The sequence below is a fragment of the Anser cygnoides genome, chromosome 2 (assembly GCF_040182565.1).
Source record: "Anser cygnoides isolate HZ-2024a breed goose chromosome 2, Taihu_goose_T2T_genome, whole genome shotgun sequence".
NCBI classification, from domain to species: Eukaryota; Metazoa; Chordata; class Aves; order Anseriformes; family Anatidae; genus Anser; species Anser cygnoides.
The window spans coordinates 101,464,023-101,483,644 of record NC_089874.1 but is presented as its reverse complement, the minus strand read 5'-3'; positions in this window follow the sequence as shown (position 1 = coordinate 101,483,644).

Sequence of the window (19,622 nt, the reverse complement as noted above, 5' to 3'; positions counted from 1 at the left end):
CCCGTGCCATTCCTGATCCTCTGTCATGAGACAATCTGTTTCTAGAAATACCATTCCGTGACAGGAGGCAAAGGTAGTCAGATAGCCAGGTGGGAAGCTAGTATTGCAACAGGACTTTTTACAGTTTGTGAAGGTACGTGGCTGGACTAGAAGGATATGAGTCAGGAAAGGAAAGGAAGTGCTAACAGCTTGAGATAGCCGTGGCTAAAATTTGGCTGCCTAAAGGTTAGATAAGCAGGTACGTGAATTTTGGAGTGTGAGGGTAGACATCAAAATATCAAGTCTACACATTCATTCCCTGGGGTGGAAAGAAATAGCTAATACCTGCCCAGAAATCCCTGCCCCTTGGAGAGGCGCTGAGCTACCGATGAAACCCAGCCGCCGGCAAATACACAACACAGGATTCCCGGCATGTGGGCCCATGCTGGCAGGATGACCCCCACGGCGTGTGCTCCCCAAGACCCCAGTCATGCTGGGTGTTTGAGCCGTGAGGAGCCGCTTGTGGTCCGGGAGGCTTCGTCTCCCCGGCTCCTCTGGCGAGCGGAGCCGCGGCTCAGCGTCGGTGGCAAACGCAGGGAGGGGAGCGCGGGGATCCTCACAGGCACTTCAAACGCCAGTGAAGAGGCATGTGCTGAAATGTCGTCAGAGTAGCAGGAATTCATTTTATTGAGGAATACGTATAATAAAGATAGAACAAAGGGACCGAAATGGTGAACAGATGGGCGGGTGTTCTTCGGTGGCTCAGGAGCTGTGTGAACATGCTGGTTTATGCCCTCCCCCTCTTTCTGCATCTTTTTTTGTTGTTGTTGTTGTTTTGGTTTGGTTTAGTTTTGATGCATCAGGGTAGGATGTGAGATGATATGACAGTATATGTCAGAAACTTGGGGGAAAATAAAACCCCCTTTTTTTAACATCAAACTACTGCTATCAATAGGAACAGCAACTGTTCAAAATTTGTTTCAGAGCTGCCAAGAAGTGAACATTCATGGGAGAGAGAGAAAGAGAGAGAGAGAAGGGAAAAAAATATTTTTCCCTGCTGTTTGCAAGGTGGACACAAATGCAAGCGGTAGGAGGCTGACAACTTGACACATGTCTAATAAATCTAAAGCATGGAAAAAAAGTCAACAATTCACTGTACAAGAAAGCATTACTGGGATAAAAAAGTACAATCCCCCACCCCCCCATTAAAAAAATATACTTATTCTCAAATCAGGGATTAACGTAGACATTAAAGCCTCAATTTCTCTTCCCCTCCCCACCTGACATCCCCTTTTCTGGTTTTCTTTTTTTCAATCAGAGACACATTAGATCCTGGGCAGAGGAAGCCGAGGTTTTCTGCATTATAAATGAACAAGGTGCAAAAGCTGAGTCCAGCGAGCAGATGTTGGGAGCTCAGCGTGCCGGTGACAAAGGGCTAGAGTGCAAGAAGCTTCCATATCACGTCTGTTCTTCAGTGCAGAGCAGGAAAGGTTTTAATTTGACAAGTTGGTTGGATGCAGGGAATTCACAGATCACGGTGAAAGCCAAGCAGATTTGGCCACCTACTGCATGGCCACATTCAGCTAAAAGGATAGCAGTTGTGGAAACGTCTTCTGCTCCAGCCGCCTGACACTACGCGCACGACGGGGAGCCCAGAGGAGGCTTGTTTACCACAGGCAGCAAATTCCTTTAAAATGGAAGAAGGGGGGGAAAAAAGAAGTGGGAGAGAAAGCCATGCTTCCATTATCAAAGTAATTAAGTATTTTTATTTCAAGCGGCTGGTTGGTTATTTTTTAAAGCTCTTTATCCTTGCTTTCCTCATAGTTGGTAGTTATGAAATGCAGGAATGAAAATGAATGCCAAAACTAATGGAAATTCTCCTACAAGCCTCATGTAAACAGAAACATCAGCATTAAAGTTATGAATCTTAATTTGCGCCACTGAGCTAAAATTTGTATCTTTCTGCATTAAAGGAATATAGACATACAGCACTGTGTAATGTCTATGTGCAATACAGAAAACTGACATGGTCTCTCCAATTTATGGGGAAATTGACATAATTTTGAAAAAAAAAAAGAAAAAGAAAAACTACTTGTGAACTGGGTTTTGCATAATGGGATTAATTTGGTTGACTGTCACATCAACTGTGCTGCAGAATGCAAGTTAATCACAACATCAGTCTGATTTAAAAGAAGAATGAAAGAAACAGAAGGAAAAAGAAAAAAAAAAAGGAAAGGTATTTTCTTCCTCTCCTTGATTATTTTTTCATTTTAAAATACCTCTCTTTCTTTTGTAGCTGAGGTAGTTCTGGCAAGCAAGGCTGGTGTACGTTTGCGATGTCCACCACCTGAGTGGTCTTTTTTCCCTCCCCTGCTCTCCACAGTAAAGGGAAGGAAAGAAAAAAGTGAATAGTTTATCCAGGCATATGCAAAACTCCTTCCAAGCAATGGCACATCTACATGCGTTTGACCGAAACGCAAGCCGACCAACAGAGCCAAAGCAACTTCAGATGTTTCACTGCATTGATCTCACCCACTGCCTCTTCCGCTTACCCCCCTCTCTGAGGAAGCCACACTTGGCACTGGGATCCCTACCGAATCAGTCCAGACACCCTTGCTCTGCCTGCATCTCCACCTATCACAGCAAGTGCACCATTCCTCTGGAAGCCCCGTGAAACGCTGGAGAAGGAAGCAAGCATTCGTCGCTTATTTTGTGGCTGATACCGTCTATCTTTACAGAGGTATGGGATGAAAGAATGAAATAAACCTCCTTACAGGCTCTCACATTGTGTTCTTGGCAAAGGTACTGCAAACAGAGGCTGCACGTGTACATGACACATCACTTAAGTCCTCTGGTTTCTATGGTTGCAGTAGATTTTGCTTTCAGGGGGCATCCTAGGAAGGAGATAATGCTGCGCAGTGCTTTGGGTGCAGCGCGGTTGAAGAATTAGCTCTGGGAATTGACGGTACTGCGATAGTGGTGACAGAGAATGAGGAATTTGGGCTGCTGGGCTGCCGGAGCCGGGCACACTTCCAGCCCCTCTGGAAGGCCCTTGCACCACACCACAGCCCCTCACTGCTCCTTCATCCCTGCCTCCCTCGCAGCCAGCGCACCCCTCTTCCCAGTGCAGCACACTGACTAGGTTAAACAATTACACTGCACTAATTGGCCTGTGTTGGTCCTGATGAGAAAGTAAACAAATGCTGCAGAGAAAAGCAGAGACAAATTGTATCTAATTAAATTGATGAAAAAAGTGACAATATTTTTGCCCAGGAAAAAAAAAAAAAGGCTACTCGTAGCTCTACAAATATCTCACCCTTGCAGCCACGTACCCCACTTGCCAAACTTTGTACCTGTGTACTTCGGACCTGGCTGTGTCAAGCAGGAGAAAGTGGAGGTGCCCAGTAGTGTTCATTTGGGCTAAAACTGCCGTGAGTCCTCCCTGCCATGGTTTAGCTGTTCTCCTGGCCCTGCTTGTATGAGTGCCTGTATGCATTCTGATGTATGAGTCCCTGCATCTTGTACTGGGGAACAAGGCTCTCTGCCTGCAAGGAGCGTCCAATGCAATTCCTCTGTGGATCACAGCAACTCCCTGTACATTACCCTGGCACAGAAGTCTGGGGAGACAGAGATGTATAGGTGGGAAAATCTCAGGGATGGATACAAGTCGTCTCTTCATTGATCAAAAGAGAAAAAGCCAAGAAAAATACCACATGGTCTAAGTCAATGCTGCCTTTCTACAGAAGCCTCCTCTCTCACCGTCCTCCATGCCAGTATGTCCTGAGGAAAGCTGAAGGCACAAAAAGTTCCCAGTCTCATATACCAATAGAGTCAGGAAAGAAGCCAAAAAGAGGTATGAGAGACAAGAGCCATGCCTCTATGCAACCGTATTAAAAACAAGACCAGATTTTTTTTTCCACCATTTTGCTTTGGTGAGGTGGCAAATATGAGAACAGCCCCAAGATTCCCTGGATTCATCCTGGGGAAGGATCAGGTTAAACTTAATTTTTTAGTGAGAAGTTAATAATTAGTTGACTTTTATTTTCAGGGTCTGAAGACACAGCACATGAAAACCAGAAACCCAGGGCCACTAGAATCTCTTTCCTCCAAATCTCACTGAAATCAATGAAAAGACACAGAGTGTGTTCACTGGCTGCATGATCGGCCCTGCCACAGAAGCAGCTGCAAGAGTGGTAGCAAAGTGTGTCATGTGTATTTGAGAATTTCCATTCTAATCCTCTGTTTTGAGTTGCTCAGAGCTTTCTGAATGCTTTACTTATCAGGATAAAATGTTCCAGGCCTGGTCTCTGGCAAAATGTAAATTTTTAATAGTTTAAGATAAGAGCAGTTCAGTTATTCTTGAGTGGGAGAAGAGTCCAAGAACCAAGGAAACAGATTTTTTTTGTGTGATTTTTTTTCTAATAAGTCATCTGTTAAAGTTGCTGAGGGACCAGTTTTGAAGCCTAGCATGAAGTATGGCCCTCATGAGAGGGCCATTGGAAAGCAGACAACACATTACAGCTATTGATCAATGTGTTACAGGGAAATTTCACTTTGGTCCAAAAGGGTTATGAGTCCTTGGAAATCATCCAGTGGGCTTAAGCAGTTCCTTTAGGAAAGTTGATCCCTCCCCACTCTTCTTCCCCTGTCTCCAGTTTCTTCTAGTAATCTTGAGGGGGGGGGGGGGGGGGGGGGGGGATCCATATTTTCCATGTTTGTGACTAATTTAACTGTACTGAGATCCCAACAGAAGTTAGCAAAATTAGCTAGATGACTGCCTCCTCTAGCTTAATTTTCCTACTGTCTAGTTGAAATGGCCATCTGATTCTTACTGTAAGTTCCACATAAACATTACACCACTCGTGTAAATCCATTTATCTAAGTCCACTGGTGAACCTTAGCACACAGTATTACAGAGTTATATCTTGAGTTTTCCCCTGTGGTCTTTCAGGTTGATGCATGCTGAGCAGCCCACATTGTGCAACGTATGCAAGTTTTGTGTGTTGAAACTGCTGTAACTTCAAGGTGTGGTGTAACTCATTAATACCCAAACAGCGTGTAAAGTGAGAAGCACCGTGCCCTGTGATGGCTATAAATTGCCCTGTATGCTAAAGGTTGTTATGCTATTACATGTCCTTTACATGTTGACGTTGCTCTAGCCTGCATGGAAGCTGCAGGAACTGGAGGAAGCACTGCATCTTTACCATGTAGAAGGTGCTGGGACACAGTATATTGGGCAGGAAGAACATCTGGCAACAGCAAAGACGACCTGGGTACCCACGTTACATACAGAAGCAGGCTAAAGAAGCCAACCACCTGCCCTGGCTCTGGAGTTCCCCTGGGCTGCTCCTGGAGCTCCTCTGCCTTTGTAAATCATCAATAGGTCAATCAAAGTGTAAATATGTACACGGCTTCAACTGTGTGGTCGCGTGGGTTTCACAATAGTTCAGACAACCTGGGTGGTAATTCATGCTCTTCATACTTAGGTTCGTACTGAACCCTCTCCACTCAAAATCCTGGGAATTTCGCACCAAATTTGGCCGTGGCCTTAGCAATCGAGATCAACTAAAGATGTTCCATAATAGCAACACATACATCATAATAGATAAAACAGAAAAAAAATGTAGTGGAGAATATGAATACTAACATGCCCGTTTTAGAGATGGGTCACTGAGTCAGAGTGAGATGATAGCCCAGGTTCCCATGGGAGGGCAGGTAACTCTGAGGAGCCAGTACTCGCCCACATTGGACAGAAAGTCAATAACAAGGCTTAACTTTGATCTCCTGACTTGCGACCGTCTTATGAAGCAAGGATAAAACCAAGCCTTTCCCCAGGGCCTCTTGACGGAGGTGTGTTATTGCTGCCGATGAAGAAGCCCTCGTGCTGTTCCCAGGCTGCTGCTGGACGGCGACCACCAGCACCGTGGGACGGGGCAAGAGCTTCATCCAAAATTTACTTTGTGAACACATTTGGGATGACTTCCGTGTGAATAACTGACTGACTTGTTGCTAGGGAACAGTTGGGAGGGATGTTTTTTGATCTCCCATATGCTTACTACTAATAAATAAACAAATAACAATAATTACAACAAACCCCAAGCCTGTTGTATCTCCAGGATTAATTAATGATAAAATACAGCTGAAACCCTGTAAAAGCAGGCAGCAAGGTGGGTTCGATTTCACATTTCCCTGCTGCGTATGGAAATGATCGTTGAAATTAACATTTTTTTTTTCCTCCTTAAAATTTACCTTAGCTGGATCAGGTTGGTGGGAGGAGTGGGGGAGTATTCCCTTCGCAGACAGAGGATGAGCAGGCAGACAGTAAATCTCCCTGTGCCGGTTTTACTTGCATCCAGTTTTTCCTGCCTAGTACAGTTAAGTTTTTTAGATACTTTACTTGCATTTCTAATTCAGTTATTCTTCTGAAATTTATTCAAAGGATTTATGCTTATGAAATTATAATATAATGCTGCCTATATGCCAATGAGCTGCAGGCAAAGAAAATAATTTTCTTCAATTTACAGTTATGAGGCTGGAAGAAAATGATGCCTTCTTATCACCTCTTTTTCTTTGTATGCCTCGGTATTTTTTTAAGTCTTCAGAAGGCAGGAGCTGATGATGAATTCTTAAGCAGATCACACTGATAATTGTATTTCAGAACTGTCAACTCTGTGAAGACTGTCCACGGAGGTGTCTCAGTTCACTTGAGCTATTTGTGTCACTGCTTCTCCTGGAACTCAGCCCTCAATAAAACCCAAATCACTGGGGATATTGTTAAGTCTTCTGAAAGGATTATTAGATCGAAGGAAAATTTATGGATGACACTTTGTAACAATTAATCAGGAACTGTTGATGAAGTTAAGTTGGTTCTTTATTCTTGAGCAGAAAAAAAAAATGCAGCCCCTGTACAAATTGTCAAATGGCCTATTTTGTCACTCTGTTTGATTAATGGACTATTTGGAGTCCCCAAAAAGTCCTAGTACAAATAAAAAAGAATCATAAATATTGAATAAGCTCACAGCATGGTTAACCTTGACTATATTTTGGAACATTCTTGGGGAAAACTTTGCTATACAGAAAATAAATTGCTAAGGGGATTAAAAAAAAAAATCACAACAAATTGGAGATTTTGGAGAATGTCACCTACCCAACCTTGTCATCCTGATTAGCCTGCCATGATAAATTAGCTTTAGTTAGCTTTGCAATCAGGTCAGAAACTGCTGGCACACCACTGTGTTTTGTTAGTGGGGCTACACCTGGTCCACAAAAGGGGCACAGGATGGCACAGAAAATACTCCTGCATTTGGTGCTTTGTATGTCATGCAAGGCTGGGACTGCTAACAGCCTATTATCCCTTTGTACTGTAATTTATGGAAATGGAGCCCAAGGAGTGCTAAGAGCATGGGAGTCATGGTGCCATAAGGTTGCTTCTGAAAGGTTGGTCGAAAGATGTCCGGCGATCTGTGTATATGCAAATGATAAGACCCGAGCTTCAGCTGCAGCGAACACACACGTTCATACGTATTCAGGACACGCAGTTTCCATCTTTTCCTCCTGCTCCTCTGTCTCTCTATTTGCAACTCGGGTGCCCTCCTCCCCTAGACCTACCCCCCCCCCCCCCCCCCCCCCCCATTGCTTGATGCAGCTGTTTAGCCCTGACAGGTCTGACCAGTCATTTTTGCTAACCTCTGATAGCATCTAGGTCATAGTGATCCCAAACCATTCTGCTTTTGTTCTCAGTGAACAAGAAATACAATGCTATTAGTTTAGGCTTGGGCTCCGCAAGGCACTTAAAACCCATGTGCTTTCCTCAAAGAATGCAAGCAATGCCCTGCTCTCCTTCCCCACTGCTTGGCACTTCAGTGCCTGCCTGCAGTTAGCCCTGTCTCAGGCATTTTTTGGCTGAATCAGGCCCTTTCTCAGGAGACTTTATAGCCAGTTTCCTTTTCCTTTAGTTGGCCCCTTCACTAACCCACCTAAGCTGACACACATGCAATAAGGTACTTTCAAACAGAGATTATTCATGCTCAGGAGCACGATAGATTTTGAAATCTGTGCAACTATTCCCATTAGGGATGTAAGGGAGCTGCAAAACAATAACTGCTCATTATATTGTGTTGATTCTTTGCAAGTAATAGGGATTAGAATAGGGAGTGTTTTTCATCTCATCACATTTCATTGCGATACTCTGCCATCCATTTTTATCCCCATAGTCACAAAGATCACAGGTAGTCCTCTACCTCCCACTCAGGAAGAGCAGTAAACAAAAAGAGCTGGGCTAGAGGCTGCAGGAGGCAGCAGTACAGGGAAACCAAGGTGCTAGCTCTGCTTGCTCCCTGCTGCAGGCCTTGCTGCCTGGGTGACCTGGATGACCTGGATGACCAAAGGGAAATGCTTTCCCTAGAAAGGTCAACCTCAGAACAATGGGGCTGGGGAAGGTGAAGAGGTGGTTTGGACCATTATCGTGCTTTTAGTTCAAATCGTTTGTGTAGCATCTGGGGAAGAGCAGGGAAGCGTGAAGTTTTCGAGGACTCTGAGCGTTTCTTCAAAGGTGTAGGACTGAACATTTTTATGAAGGGCTTTCACAATCACACAGTGCTATGGCCCATGGTTAAACACAACAATAGCAACAACAAAAAAGTGTAAGGCACCAGCCTGACCGAGGCTGGGGTGAGGTGGGAGTTTCGGGAGGAAGCTGGCAGAGCTGCTTCTGGTGAGGGTGCTGCTAAGGCTCGTGCCAAAGCCCCAGCACAGACACCTGCCTGCTGTTTCCCTAGCACATTGCAAAACCCAGGTGTCCACTGGCAGCAATTATTAAGGCTGAGAGTTTTTATGTCAGCTGGGTGTTAATTCTGGATAAATTTCAGCCCTGCTAGTAGTACCTGGCCTGGAGAAGCTCCTTCTGCAGGCCCATCTGGGAGACCTGCAGCAGCCCTCTGTCCTCAGCCTGCAAGGGTGTTACAACACGCTGATAGACTAGCTTTGGGGTGGGATGCTTTCAGGGCATCCTGCTGATGCTGGTGTGTTTTGCGTGGGATTTACAGATGTTGGCTAAGTCAGGGAGACTCAGCAAACCTGAACGGACTGTTTAGTCTGGTGGTCACATGGGAGAGAGGAAACCTGTGCTCTTTTTCCAGAGCTGCTTGAGTATTTCGTATCAGTTACTGGAGCACAGCTAGGACCCAGAACTTGCTCTGGAAGGTGAATAATATCTTCTGCATCAAGTGCAGGTACCAGGAGTGGTTGGATCAAAATCTGGATGCTCCTGGAGTTGCCTAGATTAGGTGCTTCCAGGATTATGACAGCCAGTTAGGAGTAGGGTGTCTGAGTTCTGGTTCCTATTACAGTCAATATAAATAACACATATTGAGCAGAGTAGCTTCAAAAAAAGGATATCCCTATCCAAAAATAGCGTTCATATTTTTGTGGTGCTTCTAAGAAGTGTGGATTTAAATCACCTTGGAGGAGCTGTGTTTACTTCTCTGCTGTCCTCTCAGGTAGGTGCTCAGATCAACTCTTTTTCAGGGCTGGATCATTCCTATCCTGTGAATGCCAACTGGGTTGGGTTACACGTGGTGCATGGGATGGATATCTCATATGCTAATGCCAGCACAGGCTAAAAGCGAACTAGGAATATTGCACTTCTGCAGCATCTGATGTTATGTGTGTGTCCTGTTGTCTAGAGAGCCCTGCTGTTGTCGGAGCAAAGGCAGATGCTTGGGGACCTGAGGAGTCTCCTTGATACTCTTCTGGTGAGCAGAAGTTTGGAGGTGCGAGTTGGTAGCTGCTCATTAACTGTCCAAGCATGCTTGTAAGGAGCCTTTCAACATATGAAATCATAGGAAGGCTTCTCCTCACAGAGCTTTAGAGGTGTATCTAGATGCATCTTTGCTTCCTAAAAGTGTTCCTAGCATCTTTTGCAAAGCTGGCAAACAGAGAAGACCAATCCTGGTCTATATTCTCTTCTAACTCTCCTAAACATAAGATAGGCACTAAAATAGAATGAAATCCCATTTACTAAACATTAAGTAAAGCTGCTTCTTTGATCACAGTTCTCTTCTGAAAGAGGGCTCATTTAGGAAACATGAGGGAAGATTCAGCCACCAAAGGGTGTGGATTTCATTGCTAGTTTTTGCCAGCAAAAGAACAACACTGCAGATGAAAAAGCATATACTAAATGAAACTAATTGCATTATAAAGAGCACCAGGCATCCTATAAAAACCTGTTGCCTAAATGTGCCTGTAACAACTTTATCAACAAATGATCTTCATGCAAAGGAGCCAAAGCAATTAGGTGGGGGTTGGCAGATCGCTGCACTCCCTTGACATACCCTGTAGTAAAATAGACCACCAACTTGAAAAAAAATCCTGCATATGTCAAAATGCTAGACTGGTGGTTCAAATGTTTTACCAGGGTCCTGCCTGTGTTAATTTGCCACATTTCACAAAGCACGTTACGCAACATTCATTTTTGTACCTTCTCTCCTTTCACTGCCCCTGCCCTCTCTGGCTATATGTGCTTTGGAGTAAACCACCTGCAGAAGTGCTTGCATCAGCTAGAACTAAATTAGCAAATTGGTCTCAGCTGAAAATGGCCAGGTTTATTATCCAGGTGAAGGCTGATTTATTTATTTTTTAAACTGTCTTTGACTAACAGGTAACTAAAAACCTAGCTATGATAACAAAAGGATAGGTAGACTAATGCTGCCTGCATTAGTGTGTGTGTATGTTTTTTTTAATTCATTTTTCAAATTTAACCCTTACAAAATCATCTACCCATTGATTTTTGAAGACCCCAAAACAAGAGTAAATGGCAGGTATGTGTTATTACCCTTTTAAGAGGGGCTGGCATTTTAAACACAGGGCAAGCATTTATGTATTAGGCAGTCTCCCAGCTTTGGATAGTGGGAGACTGGGAGTATTGACATGTGACTACAGATTTGCTTATACTTACCTGCTTTCCTAGATGCCTACTAATATGTACGGCATGCTGTTGGGTTTTATGCTTTTATAGAGTGGAGCTGTATTATTCATGGGGTGTGAAGTATAGTGTTGATTGTGTTTTAATTCATCTGTAATCAGAGGGAATGAAAGGAGTGGACTCTTGGTCTTCACAGATGGGAAGGCATAGTCTTTGCTCTTAATGTTAGAACTAGTAATAAAACTTTGGTTTTCTGAATTTTAATGGATGAATGATTTGAAGTATGCTCCCAACTAGGCTAACAAGGCATCCACAATGGGTAAATGTTGCTTCGTGTAGCTCTTTCTGGACACCTCTATGATATGAAAGCAATGTAGGAAAGTTTCTTGATCTATGGGTTAGGGCTGCCCATGTTTACAGAGACAAAGCTGGAGTATTTGTGGGGGCTATGCAAAGTATCCACACATGATTGTATATGTGCCTTTACCATATTTTTGCTTACCTATGTGTTTGTCAGCTCTAGTGCTTTTTGTTAGAATAATCTTAACTTTGTGTTAATATTCCCCTCACGTGAGATTCATTGCTACATCTTACCTGAGTGGAAATAGTGTGGTGAAATCTCGCTAGACCTTTAGTGTCTATGTGTAGACTTGAAAAATTACTGTGCAGTTTTTATGGCCATGCATCTACACAAAACCTGCTTATTTTTTCTTTGTCAATGAATGGCACCGAGTTGCTTAAGGAAGTCAGTAGTTGAATTTTGTTTGGAATTACATGTGAAAGAGGACCCTCCTTCTTGTCATTTTATTTATCATTAACAGCCATTATAATTTCTTCCCAGCGGCAATTACACTGATATCGCTACATCTAAATCAGAAATGACACTGTAGTAGTTATATTATGTTGACTGGGCATCACCTAATTTTTAAGTGACGTCCTTGCCCCATCATTGTGATTATATCCCTTTCTAATAAGTAATATAAGGAAAGATCTACATAATGGGAAGATATACATATTAATGTATTCCATGACAAACATGTTAACTTTACATATTAATCTTGGTAAATAGAAGTCATGTTTACATTTTTCTTCTTCAGTACACTGTTCTCTTGACAGCTTGCTTTCCCTCTGGTTTTATTCTTTCCAATCCTGGTGCACGTTCTGCTGCCTCTGGTCACCCTGTTAGTCGCAGAAGGAGAAGGCAGGTCACATCCATCTGGTTAAAAAAATAAAATAGAGAGGAAAAAAAGCAGTGTTACTGGATAACATAATATTGTTGCTCTCCTCATTGCATTCAGGTCTGCGTGAAGGGACTTGGATATGGGCAATAAACATATGTGTGTGGTAATGAGATTGTTGGTGAAAAGTCATCTTGAAAAGACAAGGAGCAATTAAGCTTGCTTACTTATACAAGTTAGAATGACAAGATGCCATTGCTGGCCTCACTCATCCATATAATAGGGTTCTCCTTCCTTGCTTAGCTGTATTGGGAGAAGCGTTTCCTGTCAAACCTCTGCCATGGCTCCACCATAAAGCAATCTGCCTTCTTCCCTTTTATACGCAGATCATTCTCACACTTCGCATTGCTGTCCTGATTTCAACAGAGTGTCTGCTATCAAGCACCTGAATTAGAATAATTTGAGAATTCAATGCAAAATATTCATTTAACCAAGTATTTGTTTGTATCAGTGTATTCTCTTGTCCATTTTTTAATTGAATACTAAAGGATGTCAGTGGAGAGACGTGCAGACTGCTTGCAAACATTTAATAATGCAACATGGTGAGTCAACAAATAATGCACTTTCCTTTAGCAATCTTAAAGATTAAGATAGGATATCTTTGATTTTATTGACAAGGAGAGAAGTGTGGAACAATAAGAACATATGATAGTTAGTGTTAGATAACAATAGCTATCCTTATGCATCTTGAATTGAATGATGAAGCTATCAATTAGAGAAATAGCCCTCTGAGTATATATCCTTGACAAGATGAATACCAGCACATTGTATTTGCGGATGGCAGTCTTGGTGATCTGTAATTCAGAAAGCTGGAGATACAGTTTAACTAATCCTATGATACTGCAATAAAAAAAAAACAAAAAACAAAAATTGTCATCTTCATCTCTTCATTTTTTTAGCTACTAGACTCAGAGAATGGAAGTAGTTGTACCTCATATTAATTACTTAAACAATACTTTCTCATTTAATTTTGAGGCGTTATTATTCTCCACATTCAGCATGTTTAGTAGACATTTCCAGGGCTTAAAAGAGCATGAGGAGCAGTTCTGTTTGTTGTCTTGTCTCTTAATTGATTCTTACATGCCGGCATGGGGATCCATTTAGTCCCTCTCCATACCAAGGAGCAGACCTGGCAGCTGCTCCTTATATGGCAGAGCTTCTATTTGCAACCTAAATTTCCCCTTGTTCTCTTTGGAATGTCTTATAGTTTCTGTCCCCTCCAGCTTTTTTTTTTTTTTGCTAAACTTTAATAGCCATTAGTGTTATGTTTATAGCAGAGAAGCAACAGAAAGAAAAGTTAAAGAGCTGGAGTTGCACTGTTGCACTTCTATAAACAAGGAATTCTCAGCCCTGGCAGTTTCCAGTTAATTAGTTTCGGTTCTTTTACTTACGTTTTGAAAGTGAGTGAATATTCCATGGCCAGGGCCAACATTTATTCTTGGATCTGTACGTAGGTAAAAAAATGTACTTCAGCAGAGTTACACAGTAAGAGCAGCTCTGTAGGAGATTAAAGAAATACAAGGAAAAAAATGTAATTAAAGCAGTTCTAGTCTAATTATAAAATATAACTTAAGGAATGGGAATAAGCATTTGTGACCATTATCTGCTTTATTATTATTTTTCAGCTGAGTTTTTTAATATGAATGCTTTTGTGCGAAATTGGCTTTATAATATTTCCACAGGACTCTAAATGTTTTGGTCCTCTCTGTTTGCTTGTTTGCAGAGGTCATTACATTAAAAAATGGATCCTACCAGGGATGTCAGTGATCGTTGCGGTGAAGACGAATTTCCAGAGCCTTAGGGGAAAAACGGTCACTGCCTTTCCCAGAAATATTTGCAAGGGCTAATGAAGTTTGGTGGATCTCAGTGGTATTGCAAATGTATGGCCTGACGGGGGGTGGGGGTGTGTGGAAACAGGTCTTTCAAGAGAGTAGCAGGTAAAAGGAATTTCTGTAGCTTTCTCCCTTCTAAATCTAATCAAATGAAACCACCTACAGGCCAATAAGCTTCTTGAGTGCACTTTGCCCTGGAAATAGTGTTTTATGATCACCCAAAACATAAATAATGCAATAAAAGAAAATGTTTGAGGTCTCCTTAATGAGCTATTGTTAAGGCACCCTTCGCTCTACTCTCCTTTTGTAGCCTGATGCAAAGAGCAGCATCCAGTGGCTGAGAGTGTATTTTGAGTGCTGCTGGGGAAAGTACAAATGAGAAAACTGCCTTAATTACACTGCTTGCTGCATCTCGAGGTCCATGTGGTTTGACCGGCTGTGTTAGGACACCCTGTAATTTGGAGGAATTCTCTGCACGCTGGCACCATAAATGTACTGCTATCCAAAGGATGGTTAATAATCTAAAGTTGGCTGTTAACATCGCTGGAGCTGGTGTCTATAATTTCAGCGAATGACCCGAATGACTCTGCAATGAAAGACTGAAATGTCACTCTCCTCCTTTACTTTGTGCGCCTTGAGCAAAGACTGCTCCAGACCGTATACATCCGTCGTGTCCAAACGTGGAAAGGGCAGCGTGGCTTTGTGGCTCTGTGAAGTTCCCCAGCTGGGGCAGAGAAGTGGGGGGCATGGGAGGGAAGCAAGACAGTCCCTTCCCCAGCCGTGTCCCCGGTGCCCATCACTGCCATCTCCACTCCTGTTAAGGTGAGGCTGGCCATGGGAAGCCGGCTCACCCAGGCTCTCTAGCTGCCAGTAAATCAGATCCGATGCCTGCAGCTGAAGGCAAAGCAAATGGTTGCCATTACCCAGGTATTTATTTTGCACCTGCTGCTGCGACATCTGTGCAATAGCGGCTGTGTACGACACAAGGTGGCCCAGCCTGGCTTTGAGCATCTCATCGCACCAAGCGGGCGGAGGAGCAGTGCTCCCCTCAGGGGCACGACTGGGGAGCTGTGAGTGCAAAGCTTCACTCCTGCTGCCAGCAGTCCAAAACCCTCATTTCTGCTGCACCCTTTTAGTACGGTTCAGGTGCAGGACAGGAATAAAACGCCACTGGTAAATTTCAGAAAGTTCAGTATTTGCATTTTGTTTGGAAGTCTGTGATATTTTGGCATATTTTCCTTGAAGGCCAGGGCGATGCGGATTGAAGATCAGTGTCAGCTCTGAAGTGTACAAGGTGGCAGGATCTCCTGTGCTTCAGAACAAAATCATCCCCTGTCAGACATGGCGCCAGGGCTGCCATCTGGTAGGGGATGAGACGGGGCTTTTTCAACTGCTTTATACCACATTGAACAAAAAGACTAGTCCGCTCACAGTGCTCTGGTGTTGCACCTTCTTGCACCCAGCGAGGCAGGCCCTTAGTGTGACTGTGCTTGTGTGGTTTCCTTACAATCACTCAGGCCTTCATGCAGGCTGCCTGATGTACAAGTGTCAGAGTTTGGGTCCCTTCAGCCTTTCTGCTCGCTGTGTGATCGGTGTGCAGGTGCTGGAGAAGCACCATGCTGTGTTCCCTCCAATGCAGTATGGCTATCTGTCAAGGATGGAGAAATTTGTCCACTGTTTGTATGGCTGGGGGTGTAACTTAAACCTAGGCCACATTGTGCTCCTCTTCAGCTGTCGTAAAGACCTTATTGAGATACTTTTTACGATGCTGTTTATATATGATGGGTGTGGTGAAGTACAGAACATATTTCCAGAAGGCAAAGAAATTGCCTTTGCTTTCCCACCTTGTATTTGCCTGTAATTAGTTGAAAATGTGACATTATGCCAAGAAACTGGAAGAAACAGACAGCAAGAACACTGATATGAAATCTTGTTGTAGTACCCTTGTGAAGTGCTGCTGTTAGATTTAGGTTGGTCTCTGATCTATGCAGGAAAAAGGCCTGTTGCCACTTGATAAACTTGGATGAGGTGAAGCAAAACTCTTGACTTTCCTCCATCCACCTAAACATGCCACTGCTGATGTCCTTTCTTTGCCCCCCTCTAGACACAACCTTTTTCCTTATAGCGTGCTTTATCCACAGCCCTCAATTCACCTTGTAGGATTTGGGCTTGTACTGTGTGAGCCCCTGCTTAGCTCCCCTACCCCTACAAGATCAGCTGCATGGAAAAGGAGGAATACTTGACTCCTTCCTCTTTGCTCCATGACATCTATTTTGTGACTGCTGAACGTGTCAGCTTTCCGCAAGTACAAAAGGAAGAAATGCAGTAGAAGTAGCATCATCGCATAGAACTGTAGCATTAACAGATGGAACCAAAGATGCTGCAAATGAAATCATCTAGGTGGAAACAGTCCTTGGGTCCTTCCTCCAGCCCCCAGGATAAGCAGATCTTCTAAGCTGAAAAGTAAAGTAATGTCTATTTCTGTGGTAAAATGGAAACTGTATGTATTTGCCATAAATCCACTCAAATTTTGTTGCAGAGCCTTTAGGCAAAACTGTGTTCTTTGTTAGGTTTAGGTTAGTCATAAGACAAGGGTAACTGAACTCTCCTCTGCAAAGGGAGAGAAAAAGCCTGAAATACTTCCAGTGGCCTGTCCCTCTATAATTATTTCAGTCTCTTTGATGAAGGGAGAGAAAGAGAAGTTTTTTGAGGAAATCTAATTTGAGAAGTTAAGGGAGGAAGAACTATTAAGTAGCTCAGGATTCCGGTGTTGGGGTCGTCTTCTACACTAGGACGGGTGCTAATCTGTCCCTCATGCTTGAAATCATTTAGAGAAGAAAGACACCTGATAATCAATGGGCTGCCTTCACAGCAGTTTCTCTGAGCAGGACTGGCTTTGCCATCATCTCTCGGCAGACAGCTTTGAACCACCCAGGTGCTGTTGTTGCCACATCGCTCTTGCAGCACTGATGCTTGTGAGCGCACCCCATCTCCCGTGGCTCTGGGGGTTACCTGGAGGCTCTGGCACGTTTTGCTGTGGTCTGAAGCTAGGCAGGAATATCTCAGCTGCTTTCTCTAGCCACGTGGGCACACATGCAGGGAAAGTAGAGCCAGGTTCTCCTCAGAGAGCACTTTTGCACTGATTTCAGCAGTGTTATCCTTGTTCCTCATTTACCAGGACAGGGAGCTGCCCCCAGATCTCTCTCATTTGTAGGTGCTTGTGATAGCAGAGTGAGGTTCCCTAGCTCGCTACAAAGCCAAATGATCCAATAACTGACGCTGTATCTAGATTACCAAGAACACAGGAAAAATAACATACTTCATCCACTTCCTTCGGGCTACTCCTGCCACACCCTAAGCGAGAAGCGAAGGTGCATTGCGCTACTTGTGCACAGGGGTTATTCTGAAAGTAAGGCAGCCTGAGGAGAGTGCTCATTAGGGCTTCAATGAGGGATTACACATAGGTGTCAAGGGGCAAATCAGCCAGACGTTTGCAGCGTTATCCTTGTTTAACATTATGAAACGGCTTTCAAAACTCTGGATGCAAATAAAACTTTCTGATAGCCTGCCAGAAACGGTCACGCCGACGATGTCATGCCAACGTGAATGAAGTCGGAGTATTTTTTTATTATTATTTATTTTTTTATTGCAGCAATCAGACTTGCCAAACAACCCAGACAACCTATTTCAGTGGAATGTGGGTTCCTGGGCGGCTGGAAGTGCTTGGCTGCCGGCCTCATGGCTCACCTGGGGTGTGCCGTCACCGTGCCTTGCCACCTCCAGAGACACACGCAGTGCCTCTCCTCCTCCCTCTGTGCACTAGCACCTTGGCGTTATCATTCTGAAGACAGAAGAAGCCTGTGCACAGCTCCTTGGAGCACGCAGTGAGATTTGCGTGCCGGCGTACTTCCCCCGCCAACACGCTCCGCGGCAGCTGAAGTGACCTGGTGCGGCCCTCACTTGGTCCTTTTGACCTCCCTATTGTTAGGGAAGATAAATGCTTCCCCCTTCTCCCACGGAAGGCCCGCAGGGTGTGTTTGCACGGTGGGCGGTCCGGTCCTACAGCGAACGGAGAGGTTTCGTCACGTTTGCGGTGTCCTCAGCCCTGGCGCTGAGGAGAGACGAGGCTGTTTGACACGCTGTGGGACAAAGTCGCTTAGGAGTGCAGGTGCAGCAATGCCACGTGCCCTGGGATAGAAGGCTTGCACGTAACTTTTTGGTTCCGAATGACATGGGAAAGCACCCTAAGTCAAGGAGAGCACGATGCTTTGGCCAAGCAGGAAATGAGCACCTATGGGACAGGTGCCAAGATCTCCTGGTGCTTCCAAGCCCTCATTTCTGGCTATTGTGCTGCCTGTAGGAGTTAGCGAGTCTCCTGATGGAAACTCCCCCGTGCAGAGCCACACCAGCTTCTCATGCACAGCCTGCTGGTAACGTTTTTGCAAGACTGATGAAAAAGCTGAACAGAGAGGGAACGTGCTACTGACTGCCACTAACTGCTTGAGGTTGTGAGGCCTGCTGGGCTCCAAGCCGAGCGCCTGAGGAGCTGCAAACCGCTCCTGTCCTGTGATAGGGGCTTTATTCCATGTGGGCCCTGCGGGAGGTGCAGCATGGACCCGCAGCTCGTGCTGAGCCTGCACCACCAAAAGGGCCCTGATAGCCAGCAACAAATTAAAGCCGTGTCCAAAACCACCCCACCCTGTAATCTAGGTAACGAATGTGAGCTTGAGGCAGGGGGAGTAGACTTTGGGAAGTAAAACTGAGATCAAGGTACTCTGTACCTATGCGGCGTCTGCTGAATTTTGTTCTAACTCGCTGAGAATCAGCAGGCTGTACCTGACAGCTTGTTGTTTATTTTTCTCCTTGGGCCTGGTCTGCGTGTACTTCTGCGCCAGTAAAACACAGCGAGTGCAGCAAGCGTTTACTTTCTCTAATGTTACCGTTTCATCTGGTCTAATAAAGCCAGCACTTATTTATGTGTGTATCTGTGCTTGAGAGACAGGAACAACACCCCAGCTGGGGAGGGGAAAAAAAATAAAATTACCAAGCATCTACCCAAGAAGTTAAAGCGACAGGGTATATATGAAGGGGTTAAAGCACTACACAGGTACAGATCCTGTGGCAATTACAAATGTTATTGAAATAAAAACCAGAAACAGGAAGCCAAAAAACAGGTCCCTAAGGCAGGCATCTGTCTTAAATGATATCATTTGTCAAGTTTCCAGCATCTTGTGGTTGTGAACACAAAAAGAAGTTCTGTGTTATACTAAGGACATTACATACTCATTAGTTGGAATGTTCCTGAAGTACATAATACAGGATTTTCATTTAATAAGAAGCAGCTACTTGCCACTGCGTTGTACATAAAATAAATTCTGGGCATGCTAATTGCTATTCAAGGATGTTCCACCTAATTTTTGACAGGTTTTTCTTCTCCCCCCCCCCCCCCAGACTACACAGTAAAAACTGCAAGTAGAATGTGCTGCTATGGTTAAAAAAAAATATTTTTAGAATACTTTTTATTTCTGAAAACTGGATTCTTGCAACAATGAATATTAAAGGCTTTAATGCACATATTAAAAGGAAAAAAAAAGAAGCAAGTAGTTAGCTACAGGAATTTCTCTTTATTTGGGGGAAGTAGCAAGGAAGCAA